The 23,400-nt window shown below is 43.9% G+C and overlaps 1 long non-coding RNA gene across 9 annotated transcripts in view; it reads right to left on the reverse strand.

Annotated features, from left to right (window-relative positions):
• Window positions 1-23,400, reverse strand: part of LOC103348347 (uncharacterized) — a 370,913-nt gene that overhangs the window by 121,936 nt on the left and 225,577 nt on the right. For all 9 annotated transcript variants that reach the window (XR_016216923.1, XR_016216921.1, XR_016216908.1 and 6 more), the window contains one exon: window positions 14,801-14,879. This is a non-coding gene — a long non-coding RNA (uncharacterized LOC103348347). The remainder of the gene's footprint in view (window positions 1-14,800; window positions 14,880-23,400) is intronic.

The following is a 23,400-nucleotide window of genomic DNA, read 5'->3' on the forward strand; positions in this document are numbered from 1 at the left end:
TAGATTTTCCTTAGAAAATTATTTGTTAGTTTCTTTCCTACATGCTTTACAGTTTAAGAATAGTATCTTACTTTCTAGCTAGTTTTTCAAAGAAGACTAATAATCTTTTAAAAGCTATCAGGGAGAGTAGGTGCTTAAACTAGCAGTTAAGGCAACTGTATTCCACATTAGAGTACCTAGGTTTCATACGCAGCTCTGGCTCCTTTTCCAGCTTCCTGCTTACACAGACCCTGGCAGGAGTGATGGCTCAAGTAACTGCATTGCTGCCACCCATGTGGGAGACCTGGATTGCATTTCCAGCTCCTAGCTTTGGCCTTGTCCCAGCCCTCACTATTGTAGGAATATGGGAAGTGAACCAGTAGATGAGATCTTTTTCTATCATATCTATTAGAATCACTGATTTTCTTTGAAATGGCAATGTTTTGAAATGAAATTTATGGGACTGGCATTGGGAAACAGAGGGTTAAGCCATTGCCCGGAATGCCAGCATTCCATATGGGCACAATTTGAGTCCTGGCTCTTCCACTTCCCATCCAGCTCCCTGCCAATGCGTCTGGGAAAGCAGACAAAGATGGCCCAAGTGTTTGTGCTCTCACATCTTTTACTTTTGCCTGGCCCAGCCCCGGCCATTGTGGCCATTTAGGGAGTGAACCAGCACTTGGAAGATCTCTCTCTCTCTCTAACTCTGCCTTTCAAATAAATAAATATTTTTAAATGAAATTTTTAATGAGGTAGCTAAAAAAATCTTGTTTTTAAGGGAAATTATTATTAGAAAGACAAATTTGATTATAAAACTGAGTTCTTAACAAATAAAGAGGAAATTTTAGCTCTGGAACACAAATGTCTTGGAGGTAAAGGTTTCTATTTAATCTCTTACTAACAAAGGGGGAAAACTTTACATGAGGGTGAGCATTTAGCCTAGTGGATAAGATGTTTGCGTCCCACGTGGAAGTTCCCTGGGGTCGAGACTGACTTTTGGTTCCTAACTACAGCTTTCTGCTAATGCAGACCCTGGGAGACAATAGTGATGGTTCAAGTAGTTGGGTTCCTGCCACTCACATGGGAGACTGGGTAGTGTCCCTGGCTCCCAGGCTTGGCCCAGCCCCTGCTGTTGTGAGCACATGGAGAGTGAACTAGCAGATGGGAGTTCTCATTCACTTTCTCTCTCTCTCTCTCTCTCTCTCTCTCTCTCTCTCTCATAAATAAATAAATAAATAAATAAATAAATATATTTTTTTGACAGGCAGAGTGGACAGTGAGAGAGACAAAGAGAAAGGTCTTCCTTTGCCATTGGTTCATCCTCTAATGGCCGCTGCGGCCGGTGCACTATGGCTGGCGCACCACGCTGATCCGATGGCAGGAGCCAGGTGCTTTTCCTGGTCTCCCATGGGGTGCAGGGCCCAAGCACTTGGGCCATCCTCCACTGCACTCCCTGGCCACAGCAGAGAGCTGGCCTGGGAGAGAGGCAACCAGGACAGAATCCGGCGCCCCGACTGAGACTAGAACCCAGTGTGCTGGTGCTGCAAGGCGGAGGATTAGCCTAGTGAGCCGCGGCGCCGGCCATAAATAAATATTTTTAAAATCACCTCGACTGAAAGGAACACAGCTTTCTTTGGCTAAATATACTATGACAGCTAATAATGCAGTATTTGTCTGCTAAACTAATTTTCTTTGGTGAAGGAAGAAAGAAGGAAGGAAGGGAGGGAGGGAGGAAGGAGGGAAAGAGGGAAGGAGGGAAGGAAGAGGGAGGGAAATGCCCATGCCTGTTACATTCATGAACTGTATGAGTTTATATCTGACCAACTCTCATCTCCCCACCTGTTCATTCAGGCATTAGACCTAAGCACTTGTAAAGCAAACGAATGTATGTGTACCGCAATGGGAAAAAATAAACTGAGCTATTCTTGTAACAACATTAAAATGATCTGACCAAATAGCAGATCATATTTCATGGGACAAGGCTGTCAAATTAGATGTTTCCTCACGTTTGATGACTGGTTAGTCTTATTCACTTCGTATAAAATAGCTGACCTCCATTCCAGGAGAATGAGTAGCAAGCAAAATTTAATGCTATGTGCTCACAGGTTCAAACCCTTGTTTCATTGCTTCTCAGGCTAAGCTGACTGTGTTTCTATTAGGAAGAGACCCAGTGCTTGCTGCATCACTGGGAAGGAACATTTCATTCAATGGGCAGCATCTCAGCTTTCTGAGTTAATCATGGTATCTCAATGTTTTTCAACTTTTGGAATAAAGTTTAGGTAAAAATTGGAAAAGTAATTGTCTTTTGGAGTAAGCTTAAATATATATATAAATGAGCCAGCGCTGCAGCTCACTAGGCTAATCCTCCTCCTTGCGGCGCCGGCACAGCGGGTTCTAGTCCTGGTCGGGGCGCCGGATTCTGTCCCGGTTGCCTCTCTTCCAGGCCAGCTCTCTGCTGTGGCCAGGGAGTGCAGTGGAGGATGGCCCAAGTGCTTGGGCCCTGCACCCCATGGGAGACCAGGAGAAGTACCTGGCTCCTGCCATCGGATCAGTGCGCCGCCCGCAGTGTGCCGGCAGCAGCAGCCATTGGAGGGCGAACCAACGGCAAAGGAAGACCTTTCTCTCTGTCTCTCTCTCTCACTGTCCACTCTGTCAAAAACAAAAAAAATATATATATATAAATGAGCATAGTTCAAAAATTCATAAGAAATGAAATTAAAAACTATTTTGGTATAAAAATTGTTGAAATTCATGCAGAGTTTTTCATAATATAAAGTGTCACATAAACTTTTCAAAGGCTCCTCATTTTATATATGATTTCAAAAATTTTTTAGACCAAAAGGAACTTATCTTTTAATTCCATTTTCCACAAACGTTTTGAAGTATCCTCATATGTAATCCCAACAATAAGAAGTTCCCAAGGAAATCAGTCAGTGAGAGCCTCCCTGCTTACTATTCTTCAGCCTCAACAGCAAAGGGTTCCTTGAAAACTCCAGGTGTTGGGCCGGCGCCGCGGCTCACTAGGCTAATCCTCCGCCTAGCGGCGCCGGCACACCGGGTTCTAGTCCCGGTCGGGGCGCCGGATTCTGTCCTGGTTGCCCCTCTTCCAGGCCAGCTCTCTGCTGTGGCCAGGGAGTGCAGTGGAGGATGGCCCAGGTGCTTGGGCCCTGCACCCCATGGGAGACCAGGAAAAGCACCTGGCTCCTGGCTCCTGCCATCGGATCAGCGCGGTGTGCCGGCCGCAGCGCGCCGGCCGCGGCGGCCATTGGAGAGTGAACCAACGGCAAAGGAAGACCTTTCTCTCTCTCTCTCTCTCTCACTGTCCACTCTGCCTGTCAAAAAAAAAAAAAAAGAAAAAGAAAACTCCAGGTGTGACTGAGTCAGGTTCACAGTTGCTCATGCCTTTCCTATATAAAATTATTCACCTGCATCCTGTGTGATGGGACCCCACTGTGGGTAAAATTTTTCCCCAGCCCACTGATTTTGGGTGTGGCCTCTGGTCTACTATAACTAATGACATGTTCCTGAACATGACATAAGGCCTTCAATGCACTTGTGTGATTTCCTTTGGGCTCTGTGCATCTGTCATGTACTGTGAAAGGAGCCTGTTTCACAAAGCCACTGGTCAAAAGAGGATGAGAAATATACATACAAGGAACACCTGAACCCTGGAGTTCAGCCAAGACTGGCCAGGTACAGCTGAACTGCAGAACTCTGTGGGAGAAATAAACCAGGGTTTTCTTTGGTCAAGCCATAGTTTTGGATAGTTGGTTGTGCCACATTATTAAAACAAAACAGCATCTCAGTGCTCAGCATATATCGTTCCCTCTATCATGCCTACTCTTTGTCTTGTTAACTCCTACCCATGCTTCAGATCTCAGTGTTAAGGGTCTTGTACACAGGATGGATGCCGTAGACCAGATTAACCCTCCTTCACATTGGGTATTGGCTCCTTTATAAGATTAATCACATTTATAATTACTTGCTTCTTGTCATCCAAGTAGAATTTAAGCTTCTTTGAGACCATGTTGTCTTGCTCATCGGTCTATTCCTGGTCAAGCAGAATGAATTCAATAAATATTCAAGTGATTTTTTTAAAGACAGTGAGGTTCTATTGTTTAATGATTGGGTAGGAAATTTAATTTCTTTGAGTTTTAGTTTTTGACAACATAAGATGAAAATAATAATGCCTGTCTTCCAAGGCAGTGAGGATTAAATAAATAATTAAATTTAATATTATAAATACCTGACATATAAGTAAATAGAAGACAATTGATAACCAGAGATTTTTATTATACTTAGAATGATCAGTGCAACTGACCTGTGTCTTAGAAGATGATGTGGGGGAGTGGGGGAGAGGTGATTTGTTTTGAAGTGATATTTTGGTAAGTTAAAAAATTTATATTATGTTGCTGCTTATGATTGTTTAATTTAGATTTTTCAAAGTATACTTATTTACCATACTCTGAGTACCTTTTAGAACAAATTTAAGGAAGATTCAAGCAAAGAAATGTTTGCGATTGATATTTGGTTGATTTCAAACATTCATGTTTAAGAGAGAAAAAAGAATGAAATTTATCCTTCCTATCTAAGAAAAAATTCTTTTCTTAATTCCTGTTTTAGAGTTGGTATTTATTTTTTCTAAATGTTGAGTTTGGTTCCTACCAGTGGCTTTGCCATAGCATGTTATTTAATTTAAATCAGTTTCTCCTTTGCCAAAAGCAACATATACCCACTTTCCACTGGAAAATTCAGATATGTATAAAGAAGGAAGATTAAAGTTTCTATAATTCTACTACCCAGAGATAGCCACTGTATATCCTTCTAAATATTCTTTACTTAAATGCGTATATATTTTACAGTGATGGGGTTGTTGTACATTACTCTTGTGGGGTTGCTTTTTTAACTTATTTTAACTGCTTTTCTATAGCAAGAAACATTCATATATGGCACTTTATAAAATGAATGGCATTCAGTCATATCATCATTTACTTGAGTAATCCCCTATTGTTGGAAATTTAGTATATTTCACCTTTTTTTTTCTTTTGCATTATCAGAAAATCTGGGAATAAGTCAAGTGATAACAATGAATACTCAGAGCTTTAGAGAATGGCAGTCACCTTCTGGTCTTTTGGTTCAGAACACAACAGATCATCAGCTTGCCCCTAATCTGTCCTTTTCCTTCCATTTCTTACCGAGTCTAGGACTATCTTGGAAGATGGTAAAGGTGGTGGTAGGTAGCCTGTACTGGATTAGAGCATTTGAGGAAGGACTTTCACTTCTGGCTGTAATAAACAAACGTGCAAACCAGAACCCAGAACTCAACACATGATCAAAGATACCATAACAAAAAGTGGGAATCCCAAAATGAGAATAAGGGAAAATAAATGAAATCTATGGGTCACTGGTGCTGGCACTATCTGCAGCTACAGTATTATCCACCTATGTCTTGACAAGCACTCACACCACAAATGCCACCCACTGCCCTACCATCTGTTTTGCTAGTACAAGTACTGTCATTGCCATTTTACAGATAAGGGAGCTGAGACACAAAAGGGCCAGCCAGAAAGAGCTCCAAACCACACAAGTTATTAGTACCTCCAGGGTCTGAGCTTCCGTGTCCTGGCTCACAGACAAGTGCTCTTTTCATGCCTCGTAGTTTTCAGAAATACTAGGAACTGACACAAATAGGGAACAGGACACAGTGTGGCAGTGAGATTAGTAGAAACATAATTCTCCTGAGAGGCGACAGACACCAGCTAAGTGTTCAGCAACAATCCACCATCCTCTGTAAGAGGATAATAAACACCTCTATGCACCTCTTTTGTGTAATTTGAGCTTTCTTGCTTATTTAGAAATTTGTCCCTGTGAAGAGTTTTGATGCTCTCAATGGAAAGCTTCTGCTGAAAAGTGAAAATGCTTTCCGTGCTTCCACTGTGCCAATGAGGGAAAGGAGACCTGGCTACGTAGAAGTGATCTGAAGACACCGCCATTCTCGGCTGGCACCGTGGCTCACTAGGCTAATCCTCCGCCTTGCGGCGCTGGCATACCGGGTTCTAGTCCCATTTGGGGCGCCGGATTCTGTCCTGGTTGCCCTTCTTCCAGGCCAGCTCTCTGCTGTGGCCAGGGAGTGCAGTAGAGGATGGCCCAAGTGATTGGACCCTGCACCCCATGGGAGACCAGGAGAAGCACCTGGCTCCTGCCTTCGGATCAATGCCGTGCACCGGCCACGGTGGCCATTGGAGGGTGAACCAACGGCAAAAGGAAGACCTTTCTCTCTCTGTCTCTCTCTCACTGTCCACTCTGCCTGTCAAAAAAACAAAACAAACAAAAAAGAGACACATCCATTCTCTATCTAATGACATCAGGACTATAATCCTGAGTTCCTTGGATAGAAGTCTCCCAAATTCTATCACACACAGAACATGACGTAGAAGACAGTGAAAATCTCCTTAGCACAATCAGAACTACTAGCCAATGGGTTAATCAGAAATGTCAGTTAAGGAATAAAAAGAATACAGTCATGTTGGAAACATTATATTTTAACTTAAATAAACATCAATACTTTTTTCCAAATTGGTGGAATGCCATAGTTCTTAGATTTGAAACCATTTTTTTAACCTAAGCCACACCCATATCTCATGTGCCTTTTTTTCTTTCAGCAGTGAATAAGAATTTGAAGACATTCATGAGAAAAAATATTGTAGATCTTTATGTTTCCTGATTCATTTACTTCAGCAGCAGAGGGACAGAGGGCTCTTATCTGCTGACTCATTTCCCAAGTGCCCACAAAGGCTCCCTCGGGCAAAAGCTGGGATCCATGGATTCAATCCAGGTCTCCCACTTTAGCGACACAAACCCAATGACTAAGACATCACCACTGCCTCCCAGGGTCAACACGGGCAGGAAGCCAGAGTCAGAATAGAGCTGAGAATTGAACCCAAATACTCTGATGTGGGATATGGGCATCTTAACTGCTAGACTAAATGTCTGCCCCATGGAACAAACAATTCTGGCTCTCAGACAGAATAAAATTCAACTTCTGGGAGCACACAGGGGCCAGCATGTTCAGAGTGGCCATGCTCTGAGAGCCAGTACATACCATTATAGAAGAAACAGAATACTGGTGCCTCCTCATTTCAGTTGGAGTTGGTTAAAACACCACCACCAGAGTTTTTATTAGTTACTTGTTAATATTGTAAGGACTTTCTTTGTGGACAATAGTTGGTGATAGTCCCAGGTAGGAGTTTAAATCTTACTTATCACATTTATATTTAACACTTTTAAAATCTCATCCTGGGGCTGGCGCTGTGGCACAGTGGGTTGATGTCCTGGCCTGACATGCCAGTATCCCATATGGGCACTGGTTCTAGTCCCAGCTGCTCCTCTTCCCATCCAGCTCTCTATTATGGCCTGGGATAACAGTAGAAGATGGCCCCAGTCTTTGGGCCCCTGCACCTGCATGGGAGACCTGGAGGAAGCTCCTGGCTCCTGGCTCCTGACTTCGGATTGGCACAGCCCCAGCCATTGCAGCCATCTGGGGAGCGAACCAGCAGATGGAAGACCACTCTCTGTCTCTACTTCTCTCTGTAATTTTCAAATAAATAAAATAAAATAAATGTTAAAAAAAAAAAGTCTCATCCTCCCTACTCAAAGTATTTGCCTTTTTAAGTACGAATTCTAGGTTCATATTATCCTGCCCCAATCTGCTTAGAAGACCAAATTGCTCACCAAGGAAGCGTCTTACAGTGAGAGAAAAAGACTAGATAAGCAAATTGAATCCCAACTTTTATTTTCTTCCTAGTACTTGCACACATTGTAAGCTCTCTTTTGATTTCTTGCTTCTTATTCTACCATCAGAAGGTACATTCTGAGAGGGAAAAAAATTTTTTTTTTGACAGGCAGAGTGGACAGTGAGAGACAGAGACAAAGAGAAAGGTCTTCCTTTACTGTTGGTTCACCCTCCAACGGCCGCCGCGGCTGGCGTGCTGCGGCCTGCGCTGATCCGAAGGCAGGAGCCAGGTGCTTCTCCAGGTCTCCCATGGGGTGCAGGGCCCAAGCACCTGGGCCATCCTCCACTGCACTCCCTGGCCACAGCAGAGAGCTAGCCTGGAAGAGGGGCAACCGGGACAGAATCCGGCACCCCCGACTGGGACTAGAACCCGGTGTGCCGGCGCCGCAAGGCGGAGGATTAGCCTATTGAGCCGCGGCACCAGCGAGAGGGGAAAATTTTACCTGCTCTTCTACCTCTGTCTTCTTGGCACACCTAGGATAGATAGTTCCTGGCACAAAGAGCTACCAATCAATTTTGGCTAAATGAATGGTTAATTTGCACTGAGAATATACTACATAAATGTCTTCTAAACTGATGTGAACCTACATCATTACTCATCTTTTGGTTTTACTTTCTTTAAATTTTATACTGTTACATCTTTAAATTACTTGGCAAAAAAATGCAGCCTGCACAAGTTTAGATTACAATCTTGTATAAATCAAGACAGAAAATTCACTTTGGGTGAAGAACACATCCAATGATGAACACTATATAACACTATGCTCGCTGGGGCACAAAGGAACTTAAAGTGGACATTCACTAGCAGCCTTAGACAATCTTGTTCATCCACGTAACAGAGCAACCAGCCACTCACAACATACACTGTCCCCAAGTTCAGAGTACCTCATGTCACCTCTTACTGTAACTATGATTCAAGAACTTCCAGTAGGGGCCATGACAGAACTGCTGATACACGAAGAGGGAATAAACTGGACTCTGTGTCTGTGCTTTAAAACATTCATTTAAATGTATGTTTTGTGCTGGTACACTTAGATTTGCAACTCAAGGGACGGGGCGGGACAAAGTGCATCCAAAAGAAGATTTTTGCTAAAACAGATTGATGAAGAAACCCATGATACATAGAAAGAGTAACTCATTTTAGGAGACCAGAAGGAGCATTATGACGTTTCCTCAGAATGGAAAAAGTGTAAAGAGAGAAGAAACAAGTTTGAGAATTATTTATTTGAGGGTTTCATGCCACATTCTGCCATAGAGAGAATGTGACCACAATCTCTCTTCAAGTATCACTTTTAACAGTCTCCCAAGATAAAGCTGCGGGCTTTGCCTTACATCTTCCCTTACCTTCCACGACCAGCCATTGAAACCACTGAGGACGTCTCTACAGTGTCTTATAAGTCCATCTACGCTGAAGGCTTCACCTGTCAGTGGCCTGTCCCCATGCAAATCCTTCTCCATGCTGCTGCCAGATTCCCTCATACCCAAAGTCCCTGGAATACCCTTTAGGCCTTCACTAGGTCTCAGCACAATTCTGAAACCCAGCCCTTGTCAATGCTGTCACATTTATACTTCAGGCACAATTAGCAGGTAGTGGACCATGTGAGTCTGAAGCCAAATGGAGCCGTCTAGAACAACTGAAAATTTGCAAGCATAGAACTCTTTATTCCCATTGTTTCTGCAGTCGATTCTGTGGTGTGCCATCCAGATCAGTGAAGATCAGAATGTTCATTTTACCAACTGCAAGGAGTGCTGGTGCACAGCAGAATCGCTCTCCAAAGATGCTGCCTCACTCAGGCTTGTGTGCCCTCCTGGCTGGCACTCCATGTCCAGTGACCAGTAAAGGCAGAACACGGGAGTCCAGGCCCCTTGCTTTAATGGGAGATGACTCCAACAGGTGATCCCTAACCCCAAAGTGATCGTGGGGTAGGCAGATTCCTACACTGTGACGACACCAAGTTCACCTTCTTCCTCTACCTAATTCTTCTCTCCCTTCCAGGAGACACTTCCCTTTCAAATCTGTGCAGATCTCAGTCTCAGTATTTGATTCTAGGGAACCCAACTTAAGGTTATGTTATGTCCTTAAATTTTACTTAAAATATTATTTTATAAATAATGACTCAAATTTTAATTAATGTTCATGCTCAGCCACTTAAACCTTTTTAAGGTTCTATTTTTTAGTCAGAATGCTTAATTGCAAAGAAAGGACATCTATATTTTTTTTAAAAAAATCCATTCACTCCTATTCATCTCCACCACCAGATATTGCTTAAAATATAAGAGCCAGAACTGTCTGAAGTCTGTTTCCATCATTTCCCAACTACATCTCTTTTTACATAGCCCTCTGTGTTTCAGTTTCCTCACCTGGAAACTGGCGATGATAATAATGTGTTCCTAAATAGATTATGTTAAATGTGTTATCATGTAGCATCAAATCATAAAGCACTAGGAATGATGTTTGGCTGGAATTCTTTAGGGAAATATCAGGTGCAAATAGACAAATAGACCTAAAATTATCTAGTGGCTCAAACATAATTTATATTTCTTCCTCATTTATACAATATTTACCATATTGCTAGCCAACGGGGACAATTTCTCTTTATATGGCTTTATAAAATCTAGGATAATGGATGCCAAATTTTCTTTAGTGCAATGACTTCTCCATCCCAACCAGCCAGAAAAGAGAAAAGAGCATAGAAGAGTATGTAAAGAAGATTTCTCTGGTCAGGCCTAAAAGTAGAGCTCGTTATTTCTGCTCACATTCCACTGAGTGGAACATAATCACATGGCCACACCTGACTTCAAGGAGGCTGAAAAATGTAGTATAGAAAATAGATTTTAGGGGCTGGCGCTGTATCATTGTGGATAAAGCTGCCACCTTCAGTGCCAGAATCCCATATGGGTGCCAGTTTGAGTCCCGGCTGCTCCACTTCTGATCCAGCTCTTTGCTATGGCCTGGGAAAGCAGTAGAAGATGGCCCAAGTCCTTGGGCCCCTGCACCTGCGTGGGAGACCTGGAGGCTCCTGGCTCCTGGCTTCAGATCGGCACAGCTCTGGCCATTGTGGCCAATTGGGGAGTAAACCAGAGGATGGAAGACCTCTTTCTCTCTTCCTCTCTTTCTCTCTGTGTGTAACTCTAAGTTTCAAATAAAAATAATAAAGAAATCTTTAAAAAAAAACAGATTTTAATGGCTAGCTCACTGCAGTAAATTTTGCTACACTAACAATAATTACTACTGCTCTCATTATCACCAACTTTCCAGACTGAGCTCTTATCTCTATTCACCCAGAATTTCACAATAGTCTCCTTATGATCTCCCTGACTCCAGACTGTTTCACTGTCCCAAACTCTTCCTCCACACAACACCCAGGTTAATTCAACTAAAATACAAACATGGTCCTATCCTTCCTTTCCTCCAATTTTTAGCTTAATATGCTTCTGCAATTCCCCACTGCATCAGGATCTAGTCAAAGCCCTTTTAATTCTTACAGCACTCAATCCCCCCACATCTCTTTAATCCTATGTTGAAAACCACCACCCACCTCGCAGGAGGCATTTGTAAATGAACACATACTCTGTACCTGCCACTGTGCTGAACACTGAGGATACTGCAGACAATAAAGCAGATTTAACATCTTAGGGAGCCAAAAGCAAGCAAACAAGTAAATACACAATGCAAGTCATAAGGAACACGGTGAAGAAAATAAGAGGCAAGGACAGCGGAAGTGGTGAGCTACATACACAGATAAACGACAGCTAGTAGCTTACTGGCAAGGGACAGCCATTCCACAGAGAGATATACCATGGACTTCATCTTCCTATAACTGCACACACCCCTGTGACTGCATATTACAAAAGCGGTCTTATCAGTGACCTATATTGCAGTTCTCTGAACTTCTTTTACAACTGCTATTCAGAAAAATAATATAGAGCACTAGATTGCTGTGCTGTTTGAGTGGGATGTTGAAAGAATAATATAATTTGTTATTGCCCACAGGGGAGAAAGAACACAAAGGACTCAATTTCCTTTCCCACAACCTTCTTTGCAAAAAACAAAAATGTTTAATAAAATCAAGTTTCATGCAATTATATAAACCGCTATTTTTTTAAATTTCCCAGACAATGTTATTGTCCACTTGATAGTTTAAAAAGTGTTACTTATAGGGCCAGAATTGTGGCACAGCAAGTTAAGCTGCTATTTGTGATGTCAGCATCCCATATGAGCACTGGTCCAAGTCCTGGCTGCTCCACTTCCAATCCAACTCCCTGCTAATGTGCCTGGAAAAACAGCAGAAGTTGGCCCAGGTCCTTGGGCCCCTGACACTCACGAGGGTGTCACGAGGGATACCTGGATGGAGTTCTAGGCTTCTGGGTTCGGCCTGATTCAGCCCCAGCTGTTGTGGCCATTTAGTGAGTGAACCAACAGATGGGGGATCTCTCTGAAACCCTGATCTTCAAATAAATCAATACACATTTTTTAAAAAAGTGTTCTATTGGGGCCAGCACTGTGGCGCAGTAAGTTAATCCTCCACCTGCGGTGCTGGCATCCCATACAGGTGCTGGTTCTAATCCTGGTTGCCCCTCTTCCAGTCCAGCTCTCTGCTGTGGCCTAAGATAGCAGTAGAATATGGCCCAAGTGCTTAAGCCCCTGCACCCGCATGGGAGACCAGGAAGAAGCACCTGGTTCCCGGCTTCCGATCGGCGCAGTTCCGGCCGTTGTGGCCATTTAGGTAGTGAACCAACAGAAGGAAGACCTTTCTCTCTGTTTCTCTCTCTCTCACTGTCTGTAACTCTACCTGTCAAATAAATAAATAAAATCTTTTAAAAAAAAATGTTCTATGTGTGATGTTCAAATACAGGACATGTGAAGTTGAACTTTTCTCATAGATACTATTCTTTAAGCAGGATAAATTGTTCCCATCTGACTTAGATCTTTAATGGTCAAATATTAGCAAGTGATATGAGAGCCACAGGAAGCCAAGAATTTCCTTTTAGAATCATTCTATGAAACTATGAAATATTTTATTCATGTAAAAGAAATAGGTTAAGAGCTGGCACTGTGGCATAGCAGGTAAAGCCCCCGCCTGAAGTGCCAACATTCCATGTGGACACCGTTTCAAGTCCTAGCTGTTCCGCTTCCGAACCAGTTCTCTACTGTGGCCTGGGAAAGCAGTGGAGGATGGCCCAAGTCTTTGGGCCCCTGCACCCATGTGGAAGACTCAGAGGAAGCTTCTTGCTCCTGTCTTTGGATTGTCACAGCTCCAGTCACTGCAGCTATTTGGGGAGTGAACCAGCAGATGGAAGACCTTTCTCTCTCTCTCTCTCTTTCTCTCCCTCTCTCTCTTTCTCTCTGTTTCACTAGAAGTCTTGTGTTGCAAAAATGAAACCACAGTCCCAATTTGTAATATGGCTTAGCCTTTAAAAGAATAAATGAAGCATAAATTGTACACCTATGTTTTCTCCAGTATCATTTCTTTCTCCTCTCCTGCTGCTCCCCTCCTTTTCTGTTTCCATTCATTTTTTTAAAATTTATTTATTTGAAAGTTGGAATTACACAGAAAGAGAAAAGTAGGCAGAGAGTGAGAGGGAGGTCTTCCATCCACTGGTTCACTCCCCAGTTGGCCACAACAGCTGGAGCTACGCCTATCTGAAGCCAGGAGCCAGAAACTTCCTCTGGGTCTCCAACATGGGTGCAGGGGACCAAGCACTTGGGTCATCTACTGCTTTCTCAGGCCATAGCAGAGAGCTGGATTGGAAGTGGATGAACTGGAGCCCATATGGGATGCTGGCACTGCAGACGGCAGCTTTACCTGCTATGACACAGTGCCGGCCCCTCCATTCTTTTTCTTCTACTCAGGATGGACCTTATTCCCATGATGAGACTCAAGGCAGCAGCATCTCTGGGTCATTCAGTCCAACTTGAAGACCCTCATCTGATCATTCACTCATTTGTCATGTCTGGGTATTGACTGAGCTCCTCCTGTATGCCAGGCTAGTGAACCAGACAGACAAGGCTTGTCCTCATCCTTGTAGATTTTACAGATAATAAACAAGTACATAAACAGATCTCTCCAGATTACAACTCATGTGATGATGGAAAGGAGCAAAGATAAAGTAACCAGGGAGACCACCCCAGACTAGATGGGTAGGGCAGGGCTCTCTAAGGAATTGATATCAGCAACCCCAGAGATAAATAAGGCAAACACCAACATGACAAAGGGCCCAGCCAGGACTCTGAAGACTTCTCCATATCACGGAAGTAAGACCAGCATACCTGATGCAAACTGAGCAGGAGACAGAGGGGAAGGTCAGAGCTAGATCCAACAGGATCTCTTGGATACATCTTGGATCTCCTAAGAAAGTTCCCATCACACCTATTTTCCTAAGAGTTATTAACAACCATCTCAGTTTGGTTGATAAATGGCATAATCACCCCATTTCTACATGAGCTAAAGAAGTCAAAATTTTGTCTTAAAGGAAACTGAAAGGTACTGAACAATTTTAAGCCACATAATGACATGATCTTACATTTATTTAATATCATTAGAAACTAGGGAATAAGCTAGTAAATGCAGTAAGTTAAATACAATAGAACTTTGAAAAAGCTAATGGAAAATTCACATTGTCTTTTAATTCAATTTTCTTTAATTCCATTTCTGAAGCACTCATATGTGTCCACATCTGGGACATTGGATTTTTTTTTTTTTTAATATAAGAAATCAGCATGAAGATAAAATAAAAATAGGTAAAATTGTGCTTAACACAAGGTATGGATATTCCCTCCTCCTATTCCACCACCATTACCACCACCGCCTCCTCCTCCTCCTCTTCTTCCTCCTCTTCTTCCTTCTCTAACGCATAAACTTTAATGCCATGGCTGTTTTCGTACTTTTTGTAAGCCGAGAAATACTTTTTGAGACTGAACATAGCTCCAGCTATGGGTCTCCTGGCAACTTGGCAGTACAATGCTTCCAGGCTAAATTCTCAGTGTCTGTGGATTCACGCTGCTCCAGTCTCAAATATCCACCTTACCTGGCTCCTTGGGCTAATTAGACGGGGAAGTTCTATTCCTCTTGGCTCTTCCCTAAATTGCTTTCAGAGACAGAAGCATCTGCAGGACAAGAATGACAGTCTCACAATTCATCTCTATGGTTACATTGTGACTCCCTTACAAAGGTCATTTCCAAATTAGAAAGACAGTCTGCAGCCAGACCCTGTCCTTGCCACTCTCCCACTGACTTGAGGTTGTACCTCCTGATTATTATTTCCCCTAGAAGCTCAAGTTATCTTTAGCAGCATATCTGACCTACAGCTGCCTTTGGAAAGGAGACTCTCAGAATCAAATACTAAGAATTTATTATATCAGATAGAACACAGCACTGAGAATATTTATTTTATTATTTAAAAAAAAGCTTGTGGGTTTTTTTGCTTTCATTTTTGTTTAGAATTTAAGATGAAGAAAATGTTAAAAGGCATAATATTCTGATATTTCCTATGTATCTACAAGCATATGGAGAAAAATAAATAGGCATTTAAACAGATCATCCTAAAAGTTTTAAAGCGGTTTCATAACAACAAACAAGTCCAGATTTAATAAACTATGAAATGGAGGCAAAGCACAGTGCCTGTCAGGAAACTGTAACTTAACACAAAGGCTTGGTCCTTCCTACAAAGCAAAATAGCTGGGTTAACCCTGCTTACAACTGACCCTGGGGTCAAGAAATCAAAGGTAAGTCTCCAGGCCTAGGAGGACATCAGAACACCAGGCGAGGTGACAACTCTGACAGCAGACACTCAGAGCCTGGGGAGAGCAGAGAAAGAGCCAGAGATGCTGGATGTGGAGTCTGAACACAGGAGGCTCAGGGTTCTGGATCTGATGAGGAGAAAGGAAGCCCCCCAGGTTTCCTGTCTTCACTGGGGTGCTGGGTTGAGGACAGAACTGGAGAAGTTGCAGTGCCACAGTGAAGTTTCCTTAAAGACTGAGATGGTTTGGGTATGTGTATTTCTTCAAAGTTTCATGTGCTGGAATCTTGGTCTCTTGTGTAGTGATAGGAAAGTGGGACCTTAAGAGGAGAGACCTAGTGGGAGATCATTAGATTATTGGTTGGGGACATGTCCTCAGAAGGGATTAACATAGTTCTCATAGGACTTCAATTTCACTTTGGTTCCCTGTCTCAAAATGTGACCTCTCCCTGTCACATGCACTCTGTGGTGATGCCAGCCACCAGGATGGGATGCCCCAAAGGGGCCCTCCACAGAGCTGGCATCATGCTGTTGAAACTTCTGCCTCCAGAACTTCGAGCCAAACAAATCTCTTATCTGTATAAAACATCCCACCTTGGGTATTTTGTTATAGTAACAGAAAACAGACTATTACAGAGAGGAACCGAAGGTACCACTGGACAACACAACATATCCACCAGGCAAGAGGAGACAGCAGAATCTGTGGGAGCTGAGTCAGGATGGAGTCCACCTGGGAGTTCCAAGGGTGTGACAGGTAAGAAGTATCAGGTGGTGGGGGACCGGCAAGGGAGAGAGACATAATCTCCTTCTGTCCCCTCTTTGAGAGGCTTCTGATAATACTGTAAGTTGCCTTTTAGAGTTTGGGGTTTTGTGTAGTTCTTTGTGACAACATAACATTCATCATTTTTGTCATTTTTCAGTATACAGTTCAATGGCATTACCTGCATTCATAATGTTGTGCTGCCACCACCACTATTCATGTCTGGAATCGTCTTATCTTCCCCAAAGGAAACTGTGTACCCATTGAAAAACAACTCCCACTCCCCTGTGCTGGTCCTGGGCAACTATTCTATTTTCTGTTTCTATGAGTTTGAGTCCTCTCAGTACCTCATATGAGTGAATCACACAGGAGTTGTCTTTTTGTGACTGGCTTATTTCACAGCATAATGTCATCAAGGTTCATCCTGTTATAATATCTGTCAGAACTTCATTTTTTATGGCAAAATAATATTCCATCATATAGGTATACCACATTTTGTCCTATCCATTCATCCACAGACAGACACGTGGGTTGCTTCCACATTTTAGCTACCATGAACAGTGCTGCTGTTAACATGGCTGCACTTTCAGGTGTTTTTCTAAATGAAATACTTCAAGCCGTGACAGATGAAGAGCCTTTCTTAGGCAGCAAGAGACATTCTTTCCTAAGGGCAAGTGTGGGGTGGGGAAGCACGGCTTGCTCAGTGAAGTGTAGAAGGCTCAAGGGAGTAGCGATGTGGAAGAGGGTCACAGCGTAAGGTGAGTAAGAAACACAGGGCAGTCTCATCACTGAAGTCCAAAAGTACAGAAGAACAGACCATGTTCACCACTCAAGTCTTTGGTAACCTGTTGATCTCTCATATTCATTCAAATTGTTTGCTCATATTTTCTCTAAGATTCTATGAAGGCAATCTTACTTCTGTGAATAGTAGTAATTTTGTTTGTTTTTACAATACTTATGCCTCTCCTTTTTTTGTCTTAACTACTCTAATGGTATCTCTAAATAATGACTGGGTATAAACAGTAATAGTAGTCATCGGCCGGCGCCGTGGCTCAACAGGCTAACCCTCCGCCTAGCGGCGCCGGCACACCGGGTTCTAGTCCTGGTCAGGGCGCCGGATTCTGTCCCGGTTGCCCCTCTTCCAGGCCAGCTCTCTGCCTTGCCGGGAAGGCAGTGGAGGATGGCCCAAGTACTTGGGCCCTGCACCCCATGGGAGACCAGGAGAAGCACCTGGCTCCTGCCTTCGGATCAGCGCGGTGCGCTGGCCGCAGCGCGCCGGCTGCGGCGGCCATTGGAGGGTGAACCAACGGCAAAAGGAAGACCTTTCTCTCTGTCTCTCTCTCTCACTGTCCACTCTGCCTGTCAAAAAAATTTAAAAAAAAGTAATAGTAGTCATCTTGTTCCTTATGTTAAAGGGAATAACTCTAAATAATTCTAAAGTTTCACTAATAAATATGTTTGCTACAAGTCTGATATTTTATTCTATTAAGAAAATTTCTTTCTATTTGTATTTCTTGATTTTTTAATATGAAAGAGTATTAAAACTTAACAAATGATTTTCTGCCTCTATTGAGATAATTATGTGATTTTTCTGCTGCAATTTGTTAATAAGTTACATAAATTGATTTTTCTAACATTAAGCCATACTTGCTTTCCTGGGATAAACACAACTTAGTCATTGCAGAGTTTTTTGATTTTTGTTTGTTTGTTTTGCATTTTAAGTTACCAATTGCTAAATTTTATTATAAGTTATAACTTTATATTTATAAATGAGGTTAGCTCAGGGCCAGCATTGTGGAATAATCAATTAAGCCACCACTGTGATACCTGCATACCATGTGGGCACCAGTTCTAGACATGGCTACTCTACTTCCAGTCCAGCTCCCTCTAATGTGCCTGGGAAAGCAGCAGAGGATGGCCCAAGTACTTGGGGCCCTGCACCCCTGTGGGAGACATGGAAGAAGCTCTGGGTTCCTGACTTTAGACTGGCCCAGCCCTGGCCATTGTGGCCATCTGGGGAGTGAACTAGTAGACAGATCTCCCTCTCCCTCTCCCTCTCCCTCACCCTCTCCCTCACCCTCTCTCTCTCCCTCTCCCTCTCCCTCTCCCTCTCCCTCTCCCTCTCCCTCTTCCTCTCCCTCTTCCCCTCCTTCTCCCTCTCCCTCTCTCTGTAGCTCTGCCTTTCAAATAAATAAAAAATAAATCTTGGGGGGGAAAAATAAGAGATGAGGTTAGGAAGCTTTCCTGCTATCTATGTATGATAGATTCAAGAATTTGTGGATGTTCCTTCTTTTCATAGTGTTGCTCTCTGAAACTTATGTAAAACTGAGATTTTTCTTGAACATTCTCTGCATTGTATTTCATTATTTGGGTAGATGTAATCCCTGATTTAATATATTTTAAGATCATAGGATATAGGTAATTTATTTCTTCTTGAGTCACTTTTAATTGTAGTTTTCTAGAAAATTGACCATTGAACAGTCTTCCTTTTTTTTTTTTAAAGATGTATTTATTTATTTGAAAGGCAGAGTTACAGAGAGGCAAAGGCAGAGAGATAGAGATCTTCCATCTCCTAGTTTACTCCCCAGATGGTCACAATGGTTGAAAGCTGTGCCAATCCGAAGCCAGGAGCCAGGAGCTTCTTCCAGGTCTCCCATGTTGATGCAGGGGCCCAAGGACTTGGGCTATAATTCCATTGCTTCCCCAGGCCGTAGCAGAGAGCTGGATCAGAAGTGGAGGAGCCAGGGCTCGAACTGGAGCCCATATGGGATGCCAGCACTGCAGGCGGCAGCTTCACCCACCAAGCATACAGTGCCAGCCCCATAGTCTTTCAAATTAATTAACAAAGTTGCACCTGATTATCCCTTGTTACCTTTTAATTTCTGGTGCATTTGTGATACCGTCCATTTCTTTTTTGTCTCTCTCTTTTTTTTTAAGATTTATTTATTTATTTGACTGACAGAGTTACAAAGAAGCAAAGGCACAGAGAGGTAGAGGACTTCCAACTGCTGGTTCACTCCCAAGATAGCTGCAACAACTGGAGCTGTGCCAATCTGAAGCCAGGAGTCAGGAGCTTCCTCCAGGTCTCCCATGCGGTACAGGGGGCCAAGGACTTGGACCATCTTCTACTGCTTTCCCAGGCCACAGCAGAGAGCTGGATTGAAAGTGGAGCTGCGGCCGGTGCCGCGGCTCACTAGGCTAATCCTCCGCCTAGCGGCGCCGGCACACCGGGTTCTAGTCCCGGTCAGGGCGCCGGATTCTGTCCCGGTTGCCCCTCTTCCAGGCCAGCCCTCTGCTGTGGCCCAGGAGCACAGTGGAGGATGGCCCAAGTCCTTGGGCCCTGCACCCCATGGGAGACCAGGAAAAGCACCTGGCTCCTGGCTCCTGCCATCGGATCAGCGCGGTACGCCAGCCGCAGCGCGCCGGCTGCGGCGGCCATTGGAGGGTGAACCAACGGTAAAGGAAGACCTTTCTCTCTGTCTCTCTCTCTCTCTCACTGTCCACTCTGCCTGTCAAAAAAAAAAAGTGGAGCTGCCTAGACTTGAATAGGCGCCCACATGGGATGCCAGCACTGCAGGCGGCGACTTTACCTGCTATGCCACAGCACTGGCCCCAATACTGTCCATTTCTAATTCACAATTTCAACATTATTTTGAATACTTTTTGTGTGTAAAGCCATGCTGAGGCAGGCCACAAGAAAGCCCAGTTTTAATAGCTAATGCTTAAACAGGCCTGATGTATGAAACAGAAACAGAAACAGAACTATCACTAGAACTACTTCCCTGTAACTTCTAAATACTGCCCTTAATTCTTCCCTGTGGAGTCAAATACATTCTTACATACATACATACTCCTTAAAACTTATACTCTTACGTAAATGCAAAGTGGTGATCTTCTGTATTCTCTAATGGTTTATTCCATTCAGAAAACAGATGACATTATGTCTCTCTCTTGAATTGGTCATCTACAGTTTAAGAATCTTCCACTTTTCTGGCTGGTGCCGCGGCTCAATAGGCTAATCCTCCACCTGCGGTGCTGGCACCCCAGGTTCTAGTCCCGGTCGGGGCGCCGGATTCTGTTCCGGTTGCTCCTTTTCCAGTCCAGCTCTCTGCTGTGGCCGGGGAGTGCAGTGGAGGATGGCTCAAGTGCTTGGGCCCTGCACCCCATGGGAGACTGGGAGGAAGCACCTGCCTCTGGCTTCAGCTCAGCGCGGTACGCTGGCCACAGTGCGCCGGCCACAGTGCACCAGCTGCAGTGGCCATTAGGGGGTGAACCAACAGAAAAGGAATACCTTTCTCTCTGTCTCTCTCTCTCTCTCACTGTCCACTCTGCCTGTCAAAAAAAATAATAAAAAATAAATAAAATTAAAGAAAAATAATCTTCCACTTTTCTATCAGTTAGGCAGACACCCTGGGTCCCAAGCTCTTTGCTAGTGCTCCCCTACTGGTGATCTGGACTGTGTCTTTTCTTCTGGTTGTGGCCTGATGAACACAGGCAGGATGAGTCCAGGACTATTCTTCAAGTGGACACTTCCATGAGTGCTTCCTACAAGTTTCTACCTATTCCATCACACTGTCGACTCACGTTAATTTTGCAGCCAACCAAACATTTGGGTCTTTTTTACACATGCTGTTGAGTAATGTGCATCCCCAAGTAATATAGGAGGAGGACTCTAGTCTACAATTCCCTTCAGATTTCAAAGAGAGTATAAAGCTTGCCCGAGCCATAAGCAAAGCTTAGGGTACAAGTACAAAAAGGGAAGGCCGACGCAGCTACTGGACAGTACTGTCCTCAGAGATCTGGAGGAAGAAGTCTTTCTTTAAAGAGGAAGACATATAGCTGGGCCATACCACAGTTCAATTTGCAAGAACAGGGACAGAGAAATAATCACCATTTATCAAGAACTGATTGGGTGCCAAATCTATGTTGGTTGCTAATCTATATTATGTGAGATAACATGTGTTATCTCAGCTTTAGTCTTCACAACAAGCCTATGTCTAAGTGCGGCCTGAATAAATAAAGATGTAAATAAACAAATGCTAAATAAATTATCTTCATTTATATGAGAAACCTAAGATTCACAGCTTGAGTTATGCAAAACTTTACAGCTAAAAAGTATTGGGGCCTTATTTGACCCTAAAATCTGTGCAGTTTCTTCAATACTACCAGCCAGGAGGGAATGAGCGCAGGTGGAAGGGGAGGTGACAGGCAGCAAGGGCAACTGTGCTGCACTTTACAGCTTAATGAAGGACTTTCACCTGCACATTTGATCTGATGCTCACATCCTCACGTGGTAGGTGGAGCAAGTGATAAGAACTTTATTTTACAGGTAAGATATCAGGACCAGAGAATTAAGTGACCTACCCAGGGTCACTCACCCAGTGTCAGGGACAGACTTTGACCCCAGACAGACAGAAAGCATCTCCCTGGGCAGCAGCAGAGTAGATAAGGCAAGCAGGACAGAAGAGAGCTGGGGCAGGTGCCGACAGACCAATGTGGACACAGGTAAAGGACACTCAAAACTCTAACCTGACAGAGAAAATGTAATGCTACTATTTCTGAAATATCCTAAAACCTGAAAGGTGCACACAAGAAAGCAAGCCCAGGCCAAGCAGCTTCCAACAGCCAGCATCGCTGCTGCTTCCGCAAGCACGTGCAGGAAATGCCTCCACAAGGGCAAGCCTACCTTTTCTGAGCAATGACATTTGCGCAATAAATCCTCATGGGTATGAAGGCTATAAAGCACAGCCCCAAGAATCTCTCTGCCTTTGATGTCCTCCGCAAAGCCACTCTTCAACAACAACAACAACAAAAGTACTCAAAATGAATCAAATGTGCTCATTTCACAATTTGTTGAAAACATGTAGACTGACCATCAGTCAAGTATCCATAGAACATTGCTTTTCCCAGTTACTTAAACTCCACTTGAGTCAATCATTAACTCACTCAAACCCATGAAATGGAGGCTTTGCCTTTTCATGAACAATTTGCCAGTTACCGACTGCTTCTCACGTGGTCTCAGGCAGAACCTTCACATCCTCCAGGTGGGAGTTCCTCTTTCTTTTGGTCTATTGCCACCTCCCAAGCCTAGCTAAGAAATTGTTCTCCCCAGAGTCTCCTGAATTGCCCTAGGGATTCTGTATGTCCTCAGCATTCAGGCCAGCATTTTTTACCTGTCAACGGATGGCTGACATATACTTTTACAGTTGTACTCACATTCCTCAGAGTTTCGCTTCCTCCACTAAGATGTTAAGAAATCCAACAGCAAACACAGAGCTACTCCAATATGTGGGGAGCAATCCGGACTGGACTGAGTTACTGGAATTAAGACTTATTCTATGCATCTGCTCTCCCACAATATGGTGCTGGGAGAGGAGTAAACAGCTTCCGCACAGCTGCCTCCAGTTCAACTAATAAACTGTAGGACTTGCTCCTGATTGGAGGAGAGCAGCGTACTCGGCGTGTGGGCAGCCGAGTTAGGATTGGCGGAGGAGGACTATAAAGGAGGAGAGAGACGGCATGCACCAGGAACATCTATGGGGAACATCTGAAGGAACACCTGTGCAGCCCCCCAGAGAGCCGGCCGGCGGTGTGCCGCTCCCCTGCGGAAGTGGGGAATGTGGCCAGGGGGAACTGCCCTTCCACAGAGGTGGAAGGGATAGTAGCCAACCCGGGAGGAACCAGCAGCAAACCCGGGGAGGGCCGAGCAGACGAAAGAACAGCGCAGGGTCCTGTGTCGTTCCCCCATGAAGACGGGGAGCGACATAATGGTGCCGTGACTCGGATATGAAGCCTAGGCAGGGTCCTGTGTCGTTCCTCCACGAAGAGGGGGAGCGACACCAATATGTTCCAAGCCTGGCTGTGGATTAAATTCACCCAAGCACCTTAGAGAAGACGGAGATGCCTGGACTCCTCCAGGGAATTCTACTGAGGAGGATAATGTTGAACTACATTATGAGGGTGCCATCTGCAAAGTCCAAATTCTGAAAAAAAAGAGATGAAGAGAAAACTTGTAGATTAAAAGAGACTTAAAGGACACGACCAAAGTGATACTTGAACTGAATAGATTCCCATTTCAAATAAGCATGATGAAAACAAAGAAGCAGAAAAGAAAACCTAAGAAACAATA

Source organism: Oryctolagus cuniculus, chromosome 11 (assembly GCF_051225735.1).
Source record: "Oryctolagus cuniculus isolate XC-2025 breed Fujian yellow rabbit chromosome 11, ASM5122573v1, whole genome shotgun sequence".
Lineage (NCBI taxonomy): Eukaryota > Metazoa > Chordata > Mammalia > Lagomorpha > Leporidae > Oryctolagus > Oryctolagus cuniculus.